Genomic DNA, 13,105 nt, shown 5'->3' with positions numbered 1-13,105 from the left:
AACCAACAACAAAAACCACATGATTATCTCAACAGATGCAGAAAAGGCCTTTGAGAAAATTCAACAGCCCTTCCTGCTAAAAACTCTCAATAAATTAGGTATTGATGGGACGTATCTCAAAATAATAAGAGCTATCTATGGCAAACCTACAGCCAATATCATACTGAATGGACAAAAACTGGGAGCATTCCCTTTGAAAACTGGCACAAGACAGGGATGCCCTCTCTCACCACTCCTATTCAACATACTGTTGGAAGTTCTGGCCAGGGCAATCAGGCAGGAGAAAGAAATAAAGGGTATTCAATTAGGAAAAGAGGAAGTCAAATTGTCCCTGTTTGCAGATGACATGATTGTATATCTAGAAAACCCCATCGTCTCAGCCCAAAATCTCCTTAAGCTGATAAGCAACTTCAGCAAAGTCTCAGGATACAAAATCAATGTGCAAAAATCATAAACATTCTTATAAACCAATAACAGACAAACAGAGAGCCAAATCATGAATGAATTCCCATTCACAATTGCTTCAAAGATAATAAAAAACCTAGGAATCCAAGTTACAAGGGATGTGAAGGACCTCTTCAAGGAGAACTACAAACCACTGCTCAATGAAATAAGAGGATACAAACAAATGGAAGAAAATTCCATGCTCATGGGTAGGAAGAATCAATATCGTGAAAGTGGCCATACTGCCCAAGGTAATTTATAGATTCAATGCCATCGCCATCAATCTACCAATGACTTTCTTCACAGAATTGGAAAAAAACTACTTTAAAGTTCATATGGAACCAAAAAAGAGCCCACATCGCCAAGTCAATCCTAAGCCAAAAGAACAAACCTGGAGGCATCACGCTACCTGACTTCAAACTATACTATAAGGCTACAGAAACCAAAACAGCATGGTACTGGTACCAAAACAGAGATATAGACCAATAGAACAGAACAGAGCCCCCAGAAATAATGCCACATATCTACAACTATCTGATCTTTGACAAACCTGACAAAAACAAGCAATGGGGAAAGGATTCCCTATTTAATAAATGGTGCTGGGAAAACTGGCTAGCCATATGTAGAAAGCTGAAACTGGATCCCTTCCTTACACCTGATACAAAAATTAATTCAAGATGGATTAAAGACTTAAATGTTGGACCTAACACCATAAAAACCCTTGAAGAAAACCTAGGCAATACCATTCAGGACATAGGCATGGGCAAGGACTTCATGTCTAAAACACCAAAAGCAATGGCAACAAAAGCCAAAATTGACAAATAGGATCTAATTAAACTAAAGAGCTTCTGCACAGCAAAAGAAACTACTATCAGAGTTAACAGGCAACCTACAGAATGGGAGAAAATTTTTGCAATCTACTCATCTGACAAAGGGCTAATATCCAGAATCTACAATGAACTCAAACAAATTTACAAGAAAAAAACAAACAACCCCATCAAAAAGTGGGTGAAGGATATGAACAGACACTTCTCAAAAGAAGACATTTATGCAGCCAAAAAACACATGAAAAAATGCTCATCATCACTGGCCATCAGAGAAATGCAAATCAAAACCACAATGAGATACCATCTCACACCAGTTAGAATGGTGATCATTAAAAAGTCAGGAAACAACAGGTGCTGGAGAGGATGTGGAGAAATAGGAACACTTTTACACTGTTGGTGGGACTATAAACTAGTTCAGCCATTGTGGAAGTCAGTGTGGAAATTCCTCAGGGATCTAGAACAGAAATACCATTTGACCCAGCCATCCCATTACTGGGTATATGCCCAAAGGATTATAAATCATGCTGCTATAAAGACACACGCACACATATGTTTATTGCAGCACTATTCACAATAGCAAGGACTTGGAACCAAGCCAAATGTCCAACAAAGATAGACTGGATTAAAAAAATTTGGCAATACACACCATGGAATACTATGCAGCCATAAAAAAGGATGAGTTCATGTCCTTTGTAGGGACATGGATGAAGCTGGAAACCATCATTCTCAGTAAACTATCACAAGGACAAAAATCCAAACACCACATGTTCTCACTCATAGGTGGGAATTGATCAATGAGAACACATGGACAGAGGAAGGGGATCATCACACACCTGGGCATTTTGTGGGGTGGAGGGGGGGAAGGGATAACATTAGGAGATATACCTAATGTGAAATGATGAGTTAATGGGTGCAGCACACCAACATGGCACTTGTATATATATGTAACAAACCTGCACGTTGTGCACATGTACCCTAAAACTTAAAGTATAATTAAAAAAAAAGAGTTAACATGAATATTTAGGAGAACTAAATGTAAAGATTAATATTTTTTTTACAGAAAATACCATATAGTATCATTATGAACTCAGGTAATTTCTTAAAAAGATGTAAACATTACGAATTATTATATTGAACTATATGAAATTTGGATATGAACAATTTTTAGACAGTGAAATAATAAGAGAATAAGACCCACTGTTCTACTGCTGTGTGACTAATACTAGCACTGTTTGCTGTTTCTGTGTAAATCTCTTCTGCTTCAAAGAAGGGTATAAGAGGAAGGACAGTATAAACTGTGCATTGTATGTACATGTATGCAGACTCAAAGATTTGATTTATTTCCCACTCTCACCCTGATGAAAGACATAGCAAGGTCTATGTGTTTTTTGTTCTCTTAAGGGAAAGAGGTTTATTAGACCAATATTCAGAAGTGATTATAACAAAAGAGGTCTTGAAAAGGTAAACAATAATGTCCCCAAACTGGAATCAAAGGTTTACTTTAAAATACAACCAAATGATTTGTTAGTAGGCTTGTTCTCTACTTAGGATGACATTTTTCAGTCAGAGATTTGTCAAATTTCCATCGAGTTATTCTGTTTCTGGGACCCAGAAAAGTGAGAGTTGAGGAAAACCAGCTGATTTAATCATTAACTATAGGCCTGCATTTTCATAGGCCTCAGAAACCCTAGAATTATAGAACAAATAGAGGTCATGTAATATGTCATCACTAATTTCCACTTTATCCCTGACTTGCTTTCCCAAAACCACAATTTGGCTTGCATACACATTCTATGATTTATCATTGGATTCATGCTAGTTTGTAATAAAAGCCAAATGTCATTAGGGGAATCAGAAAATAAATAATCTGGTAACCCATTTTTCCTCATGTTGTTACAGCAAAGACAACATTTCTTGCCAGTGAGCAGTGATCTGTACCTCCTGCCGCCCTCGGTTAATAATTTCCCAGTTCCCACAGTGTGTAAAGGGCTGTAGCAAAGGAGGACACTCTTTGTGCCTTTTACCTTAAGAAATAAAAGCACCCTCTTTTAAATAAACATGTTATGCAATTGAAGTCAAGTTATCTTTGGTATGCCAATTAAGTTAGAACAGGTAGCGGGACCTTAGAAGAAAGGTAAACAGCTTGAACACCTAGTAATGATGAGATCAGATCTCAAGTTTGTACTTGTGGTGGTCTCTTAAAACAATAGAAAAAAGGCTTCAATTTCCTTTTTTTAAGAAAATTTTTGACAGATAATTTATTTTAACATGCTAGATACATGAGAAGTCATGCATTGTCACATCTTAATATAAAAAATTTTAAAAATATATTTTCAAAGAGACACTTCCGAAGTTAGCATTACCTTTTATATGTAAGTCCTTTTTAAGTTTCACACATTATGTGATTCCTTTCACTGAATTTAATTTGAACAGCAAAGTTATATTTGAAGAAGACATTATAAACCTGACTATATTCAATGCTAGCTTTCTTGTCACAGAATTTACCTAACAGAATCTGTTTTTATAATTTAATAAAAAGTGTAGGGTTAACATATATTGAGTAATTATTCCTAGGGATATGATCTCATAGTTGCATGTATGTAAACTAAGCTTTTAAAGATCATTTTCAAAAGCAATAAAATACATGCTTTGGTATGGAGAGCATAGGTAATGTACCTACAGACACAGCTATACCACTACAGCTGAAGCAGTCGTCAAAATGTGGAAGTAGTTCCGTGGTTCCCACCTACCTATTCCTCAAGGGCCTATATTCTGTGTTTGCTTCTCTCTCAGGGCCCCATGGACCAAGACTTGCTGAAGAAACAAGCAAAAGAGAGAATACCTGGCATAGAGGGGGCCATCAGAATTCTGCTTCAATGCTGTGGTTATTTTTATTCTTATTGGTCAGTAACCATGCAATACCAGTTGATATTTTGAATATAACCTTTAGCTATAGACACATAAAATAAGCAGAGTATTATTATTATTATTATTTTATATGGTTAGGCACAGTGAGAGCATCAAGCATGAACATAAGCTATTCTGAATTTTGAAAACCTTAGATATAATAAGGAAGATAAGTGCTTTTTAAAAAGGTATTGCGTGATTCAGAAAGGACTCTACTGATGACTAATAGTCCAAAGTTGAAAGTACATAAGGGTGAAGTGACAAGAGTAAAGTTATCAAAATGGCAAAATAGAAGGTCCCCAGCACTCATTCCCCCACAGAAACACTAATTTGGCAACAATTCACAGATAAAATTTCCTTTGGCATACTGGTAGGAGATTGTGACACTCCAGTGGAGTCCAAAACTGAGAAAAGCCACTTTGAGAAAGTAAGCCCATGTTCCTGGCAGCAGGTCTACCAACTGTGAACCTGACTGCAGGACCAGAAGCAGCACCAAGACCTGGCTCCAACTTTGCTCTGTGGTGGTCCTGAAAGCAGTCCCATCTGCCTAGAGTTTTATAAGAGCCACACTCCATCAAGCCCCTGGTAACAGGCACATCTATGAGGCACCCCATTGTAAACAAAAGTAGCTCATGACCCAGCTTCAAACCCACTTAACCATTGTCCCGGAAGCAGTCCCATTCTCCCCGGGGACTTGGCTGGATCCATAATTACAGATCTGAGGGGAGAAATAGACAGCCATATAATAATAGTAAGATACTTTAACATCTCATTCTCAGTAATATATAGATCATCTAGAAGATCAACAAGGGAACAGCAGAACTAAGGACTAAATGGACTCAACAGACATGTACAGAATATTCTACCCAGTAACAGAAAAAAATACTCATTCTTCTTATGTGCACACAGTACATTTTCCAGGATAGATGATCACATGCTAGGTTAGAGAATAAATCTTTATAAGCTTAGAAAGTTAAAATCATTCCAAGTATCTTTCTGAAAAACAATGGAATGACACAGAAATCAATCATAGAAATCAGAAACTTTCAAAAATATATAAAAGTTAAACAACACACTACTAAACAAGTATTGGGTCAAATACAAAATCAAAACATAAATTAGAAAATATTGTGGGAAAAGTGAAAATGAAAACACAACATATGGAAACTTGTGAGAGGCAACAAAAGCAGTACTAAGAGGGAATTATGTAGCAAGAAATTCACACATTAAAAAAAGAAGAAAAGTCTCAGATAACCAGCCTAAGTTTATACCTCGAGGAACTAGAAAGATAAGAACAAACTAAACACAAAATTAACAAAATAAAAAAATTACAAAGAGCAGAAATAAATTGAGAATAGGAGAATAATTTCAAATGTCAACAAAACTAAGTTAATTTTTAAAAAGATATTTAAAAAATTAATAAACCCTTAGCTAGACCAAGAAAAAAATAGAAGATTCAAATTAATAATATCAGAAATGAAAGAGGAGTCATTAAAACTAAACAATTATATGCCAACAAATTAGACAACCTGTAAGAAATGGAGAAATTCATAGTAGCATACATTCTACTAAAAGTTAATCAGGAAGAAACAGCAAGGCTGAAGCAACTAATAGTAAATAAGAGACTGAGGAGTAAAACAAATGAAAATGTCAAACAAACAAAATCCCAGGACCAGATGGCTTCACAAGTAAATTCTACCAAACTTTTTTTTTTTAATACTTTAAGTTCTGGGATACATGTGCAGAATTTGCAGTTTTGTTACATAGGTATACGAGTGCCATGGTGGTTTGCTGTACCCATCAACCCTTCATCTACATTAGGTATTTCTCCTAATGCTATCCTTCCCCTAGCCCCCCACTCCCCGACAGGCTCCAGTGTGTGATTCTACCAAACTTTTAAGGAACTACCTCTAACCCTTCTTAAACTTTTCCAAAAGACAAAAGAAGAGGGAATACTTCCAAACTCTTCTGTGAGGCTAGTGTTATGCTGATACCAAACACAGACAAAGACACGACAGGGAAAGAAAATTACAGGCCACCATCCCTGACGAACATCAAAGCAAAAATTCCCAAATACTAGCAGACCAAATCCACCAGTACATTAAAAGGATTATACATGGTGACCAAGTAGGATTGATCCTTGACATTCATGAAAAATTCATCAAACAATATGATAAACACCATGAAGAGAATGTAGGATAAAAATCACATGATCATCTCAATAAATACAAAAGGAAGCATTTGACAAAGTTTAACACCCATGACAAAAATGTTCAACAAATTAGACTTAGAAGGAATTTAACCCATCAAAGAGCAACATACGCAAAGAACACAGCCAACATCGTAAGCATTGGTCAAAAACTAAAATCTTTTCCTCTGAGTTCCAGAAAAGGCAAAAATGTCCACTTTCATTACTTCTGTTTAACAGTACTTAAAGTCCTATCCAGAACAATTAGGCAAGAGAAGGAAATAAAAGATATACACATTAGAAAGGAATAAGGTAAATTATCCCTGTTTGCAGATTGCATGATATTATATGTAGAAAACCCTAAGAACTCCACCTAAAAGTTTTAGAACTAATAAATGAATTAGTAAAGTTGCAGGATACACAAGTGACATGCAAAATTCCATTCATTTATATACACTAGCAATAATCTATCTACAAAGGAAATTAAAATACAATTCCATTTACAATCACATCAAAAGGAATAAAATATGTAGGAATAAACTTAAAGAAACAAAAGACTTATACTCTGAAAATTGTAAAGTATTAATGAAATAAATTTTAAAGTAAATGGAAGGGCATTTGATATTCATGAATAGGAAGAATTAACATTGTTAAAATATCTATATTTGCCAAAGCAATTTTTATTAAAATCCCATAGCATTTTTTATAGAACTAGAAAAAGCAATCTTAAAATTCATTTGCAATGACAAAAGACCCTTAATGGACAAAGCAAACTTAAGCAAGAAGAACAAAACTACAGGTATCACACTCCTGATCTCAAAATATATAACAAAGTTACAGTAATCAAAACAGTATGCTAGAGTGTAAAAACAGACATATATACCAATGGAACAGAATAGAGATCCAGGGATATAAGCATGTATATATGATCAACTGATCTTCTACAAGTGTGCCATTAATGCACAAAGAGGAAAAGAAGTCTCTTCAATAAATCATCCTAGGAAAACTTGATATCCACATGCAAAATCAATGAAATTGGACCCTTATTTAACAACATATATAAAAATAAACTTAAAAAGTGTTACAGACTTAAATGTCAAACTTGAAACACCAAAACTCTTAGAAGAAAACATAGGAATAATGCTTAAAGACAGTAGACTATGCAATTATTTTTTTGGATATGACATTAAAAGCATAGACAACAAAACCAAAAACAAAAGCAGGATTTTAATCAGACAAAAAACCTTCTGCACAGCAAAGGAAAAATTGAATAAATTATCTATGAAATAGGAGAAAATTTTGCAGACCAAAAATTTTATTTGTCTCTATCATTGTATTTTATACTTTCATATAATTTCATATTAATTATTATCATTTCATTTTTGGTTGAAGAACTTTAAGCATTTTTGTAAGGCAGGTACAGTGTTGATAAATTTCTCCAGATTTTGGTTGTCTGAAAAAGACTATTTCTTCTTAATTTCTGAATGGCAGTATTACTGGGTATAGTATTCTTGGCTACCATTGTTTTTCTTTCAGGACTTTGAATATATTGTCCTATTCTCTTCTTGCCTGTGAGGTTTCTGCTGAGAAATCTACTAACAGTCTAATGGAGATTCCCCGTTATGACACTTGATACGTTTTATTGCTACTTTAACATTTTTCTCTTTGTCTTTAACTTTTGATATTTTTATTATAATGTGACTAGATGAGGACCTCTTTAGGTTGAACCAGTTTGAGAACTTTTAAGCTTCATAAACTGGATACTCACATCTGCCTAATGACTTGGGAAGTTTTTAATCATTATTTCATTAAGTAAGCTTTCTGTGACTCTCTCCATCTATTCTCCTTCTATAAACCCCATAATGCAAATGTATATTCACTTACTGGTATCCCATAAGTCCTGTAGGCTTTCTTCACTCTTTCTTCACTCATTTTTCTTCTTTTCCCCTATTTGACTATACTACTTCAAAAGACTTGTCTTCAAGTTAACAGAGTCTTTCTTCTGCTTTATCTCGTCTGCTATTGTATTAGGCCATTCTCACACTGCTATAAAGAACTGTCTGAGACTGGGTAATTTATAAAGAAAAGAGGTTTAATTGACACACAGTTTTGCATGGCTGGGGAGGCCTCAGGATACTTGCATTCATGACAGAAGGTATATCTTCACAGGGCAGCAGGAGAGAGAATGAGCGCTGAGCAAAGAGTGACGCCCCTTATAAAACCATCAGATCTTGTTAGAACTCACTCAATATCACAAGAACAGCATGGGGGAACAGGCCCCTAAAAATTCAGTTATCTCCACCTGGTGCCACCCTTGACATGTGGGGATCATTACAATTCAAGATGAGATTTTGGTTGGGGATGCAGAGCCAAACCATATCACCTGGTTCCCGCAGTTACATTTGTGCCAACCTAATATAATGCTAATCACATGGGGGAACATAAATGTTTAATGATTTTACTTAAGCACAAGAAATGTGTGCAGAGTGCTGGGAAGATCCCAGAAATAAGAATTAGTAATTCTACTTTGCTGGAGGTAATATTTGAACTGAGTCTTAAAATTTAGGTAGGAGCCCTCTTTAGAAAAATGAGGAATGGTACTTTAGGAAGATAAACAGCATGTAAAAAGGCAGGATATTTACAGTGAGCTGCACTTTACCGAGATGCAATAAGCATGCCTGTAATACCTGGGAAGACAGGGCTGAAATAAGAAAAGGATGAGACGTAGTTAGAGAGCTACAGAAAGACTTTTGAGCCTCTTGGTCTTCGGCTCTATTTTTTAAGATATCGACATACAAAGGTTGTAGAGTAGTAACTTCCAACACACACTTTTTCCACTATGTATATATTTCAAAAAAAGAATTAGGAGATAGTACAGCAAATAAATCCAGTACAGTTTTATTTTACCTTATCAATTGGAATTTTTATGGGCTACATAAAGATAATTTCTTCAGATAATTCTCTAAGTACTTTTGGCATAAATGTACGACCTATTTTAGTGTCTGTTACATAGTGCAGGTTGGCAAGCAGTTCTCTAACTGATATTGTCACATATGGTAACTTCATTCCTAATTGCCTAAAGGGTTTTCATCATGAAAAGCAGACAAAAATAAAATCACAAAAATGCATGCATCCCCAAATAATTAAGTGTGGTATGTTTAAATAATGAAACTATTTTACAAAATGAAAAATGCTAAATTAGAATTTGGCCCACTTCTAGAATTTTAAGTAAATTGATATTTAAGGGCATGTGTTCCATAAATTAGCTTAAAAGTAATTTAAAACTGCCTTCATAGACTTTTTTCTGGGTTCTATGTAATGTGAACAGTGAATGAGAAGTTATTAATAGGAAGCCACATAGACTTGAAACACTGTATCTGATCATTGTCAGTAAGAGTCATAAACTGTTACTGTGTTCTCTGTGGTGCCAAATTATTTTTATTGGCAATAATTTTATTGTGGGATTTGAAACTAAAATCATTACTGGAGCTAAATTTTTAGAAATCAGAACACCAAAATCTTAGCAAAGTCATATATTAATGCTAGCTGTTGTAATCAAAAAAGAAAAAGGATGTGAGTATCCTTGATTTTTAAAATATGTCCTGAATAGTAAAGAAAATCTGAAAAGGGACTAATAACTACAAACTCACTTATATTTGTAAACAGATCATGTTTCCACAGTGTTTACCTCTAATTCACATATAATATTAAAGAAAAGAAGAATGAGATTAATTTCAGACTGCAAATCACAAAAAAGTAGTCCTTTATATTTTTAAATTTAAAATTATAATTAAAGACAGCTTATCAGCAATAATGGAGTTGTTGATAATCAAAGACATAGAGGGATGGAGAGGGAAATGAGGAGATTTTCTAAGATTTTCATATAGCACAAAGAGAAAGCACAGAGATCAAAATATCTAATGTTCATTTAAATGAGCCACATTTAGTATGAAAATTGGGCAGCAGAATGATATGTTGAGTGGATAGTATAAAAACGGAAAACTATGAATAATTATATCAAATGAATCTTTAAAGAAACAAACACAGAAGCTTGACTTGCTAAGACATTAGCATCCCAAGTCAGGTATTCACTGTATATAATATGGATTTTTAAAATACACTGTGAGAAATTTGAGCCTGCAACTTACATGAGACATTCAGCAAAATAGCGATTGTCAGGTAATGAGAAAACAGCTCTGTGGTGGTAGTCTTTAGTATTACAATTACAGAAGATGTGTGTCCAAGAGAATCCTAGTGCTAATCAGATAAATAAATCAAACCCCTAGGTATCCATGTGCTCATTCTTTTTTTTTATGTATTTAATAAACTTTATCTGCTGATCTTTACCTCATATAGGACAAACACACTGATCACATCTCTCTGAGACTTCTGTCAGGCCACCTTCTGGAGTTCAGTTCCAAAGGATTACAAGGTGGAACCGCAGAGAGTTTCCACGGTAACCTTAGTATGTTCCCATCTGAATAGCCAGAACTCTGACCCCGGATTCACTTGTTAGCTTACCCAGGAGACCCAGAGCTTCCAGGGAACTCTACTTCCTTAGAACAGAGGTAGTAGGTAAAGTAATGCAAAGGGCAAGTGCTGGAACAAAAAATTTGAAGACAGCAGTTTTATTTACCTCCTAGGAAAGTAACTTTTCATTTGGTGATAACCATTTGTTATGGACCATGAAGAACTCACGGAAATGCAAGCTATATCAAGATCTTGTTGTGTAGTCACAATAGGCTTTGGTACTTAAAGTGTCCAAAGCAGACCTATTCCTCTTGCAGCCAACACAGGACTGCCAAAACAGGGCTCCACTGAGGGGTTTGCTCTCAGCTTCGGAAACATAATAGGTAGAATAAAGTGACTCTCAGACTCACAAAAATGTTAGAGATCATTTCAAACCATTCATTGATTGTTTGCCACCTAACAAGGTTATAAATAGATTCTTAACTTCTAAAACTACATTGTTGGAAAATATAAGCACCGGTATATAATATACATGCACATAAGAGCTGAGGAATTTGTTGCAGCTTTGTAGTTTTGTTTATAGTCAGAGGTGGAAGAAACTAAAATTAAGTACCCTGAATAACTATCAATAGGGAAATAATTTTACAAATACGGTATTAAAATATGGAATATTATACCATTGTTAAAAATAATACATTAGATCTATAGCTGTTGAATTAGCTTACTGTCTATTATGCATTGTTAAGAAAGAAGAGTAAATTGCAATATTTATTTGGACAAGGATGGAAAAAGTGTGGATGATTGAGACAAACTCATTAATATATTTTTCTCAGGAAAGGGTGAGAGTAGGAAGCAAGGGCAGTTAGGGAAATAAAAAATAAAAGCACATTGGGAAAGTATGCACATTATAATAGTTGAAGTGTAAAAAACTATGGCATTTAATATTACCACAAATATGTTAAAATATGCATGAACACAAAAATTAAAAGTAGGCTTGGATATATAAAAACATTGGTTTGAATTAATGATAAAATTTGGGGTGTTTTTTAATTTAAATTTATTCTGTTATGTCAGTATAATCCTTAAAGAAAACGTCTTGTTTCTGACTTTTAGTGCTAGAGTCTCAAAATCTGTATATTTTAAAGCTCCCAAGTTTGGAAAACACTTGCTGATATAAGAGAACCAAGTATTAGAATCTTTGTAGATAAGGGAGCCAAGAGATTTTAATAGTTTTTGAAGACATGACTTAGCTTAAAACGGTACATAGATACATTCCTGGGACTCATATATATCATCAATATTTTCATATGTATTTTTTATAGTTATTATAAACCCAAGAGAGTTAGTTTCATATTTTTCAGAAAACTCTGAATTCAGTTTAGCAGAATTATGTAGATTTAACAGAGAAACAAATGGAGGATTGTCTATTAAAGTCATTGGCCATTTTTTTTTGAATTGTATATTGAGGGCTGTCATAGGAAAACTGTAAAAGGAGAAACTTTCATTTTTCTCTTCCTGCTTCTTGTGATCCTTTTTTTAGAGTTCTTTCCCCATTCCCTTCAAAGACTACTATCTTAATAGTTTCTCCCCTCTCCTTTTTATAAAACCTATTCTCCCCAAATGATATGGACCTATTATATCAAGAAGTAAATGACTGATTAGGTTAGTTCTGGTTTTTTCCTAGACTTCAAGAATTTCTAATTCAATGGCCTTTCAATGTCTAATTTCTTGCCTTACTTTGGGTAGCTGTAAAATAGTTAAGAGAGTCATACTCCAAGCTTCTGAACTATAGTAGCTTACAAGAGAAGTAGTTTGACCTTGCTTGTGGACAGAGGTTTTTCCTTCTGAGCTCAAAGCTGGCTTGTAAGGTGCCAACATTTAAAACAGTAAAAGTTTACTTACCATTTGGATTATGTGGCAGAAATAAAAGGGGGCAACAGAAAATGTTCAAAGGCATAGGATTGAGTGATAGAGCAAGAAGTCCTTCTTCAGCCAATGAATAAGGCAGTGACATGAGTGGCACATCCCCACCTCAGCCATCATTTAATAATTTATCTGCTTCTGAGGTGGAGCTATAAGACTAGCAGAGAATGATGATACACTGCCATTTATAAAAGGCAAGACTTCCACTGTAGATTGACCCAGGGCAAAATCCTAGGGACACCAGAATAGTGGGTCAAGAGATGAAAACTGAGACACATCAAAATGTCCTTCTTCTACACAGCTGAATTTTTTAACCAATTCATAGATGAGAAAAATTAAACATTTG

Source organism: Nomascus leucogenys, chromosome 11, assembly GCF_006542625.1.
Source record: "Nomascus leucogenys isolate Asia chromosome 11, Asia_NLE_v1, whole genome shotgun sequence".
NCBI classification, from domain to species: Eukaryota; Metazoa; Chordata; class Mammalia; order Primates; family Hylobatidae; genus Nomascus; species Nomascus leucogenys.
The sequence above is the reverse complement of the archived record's forward strand: the minus strand, read 5'-3'. Positions refer to the sequence as shown.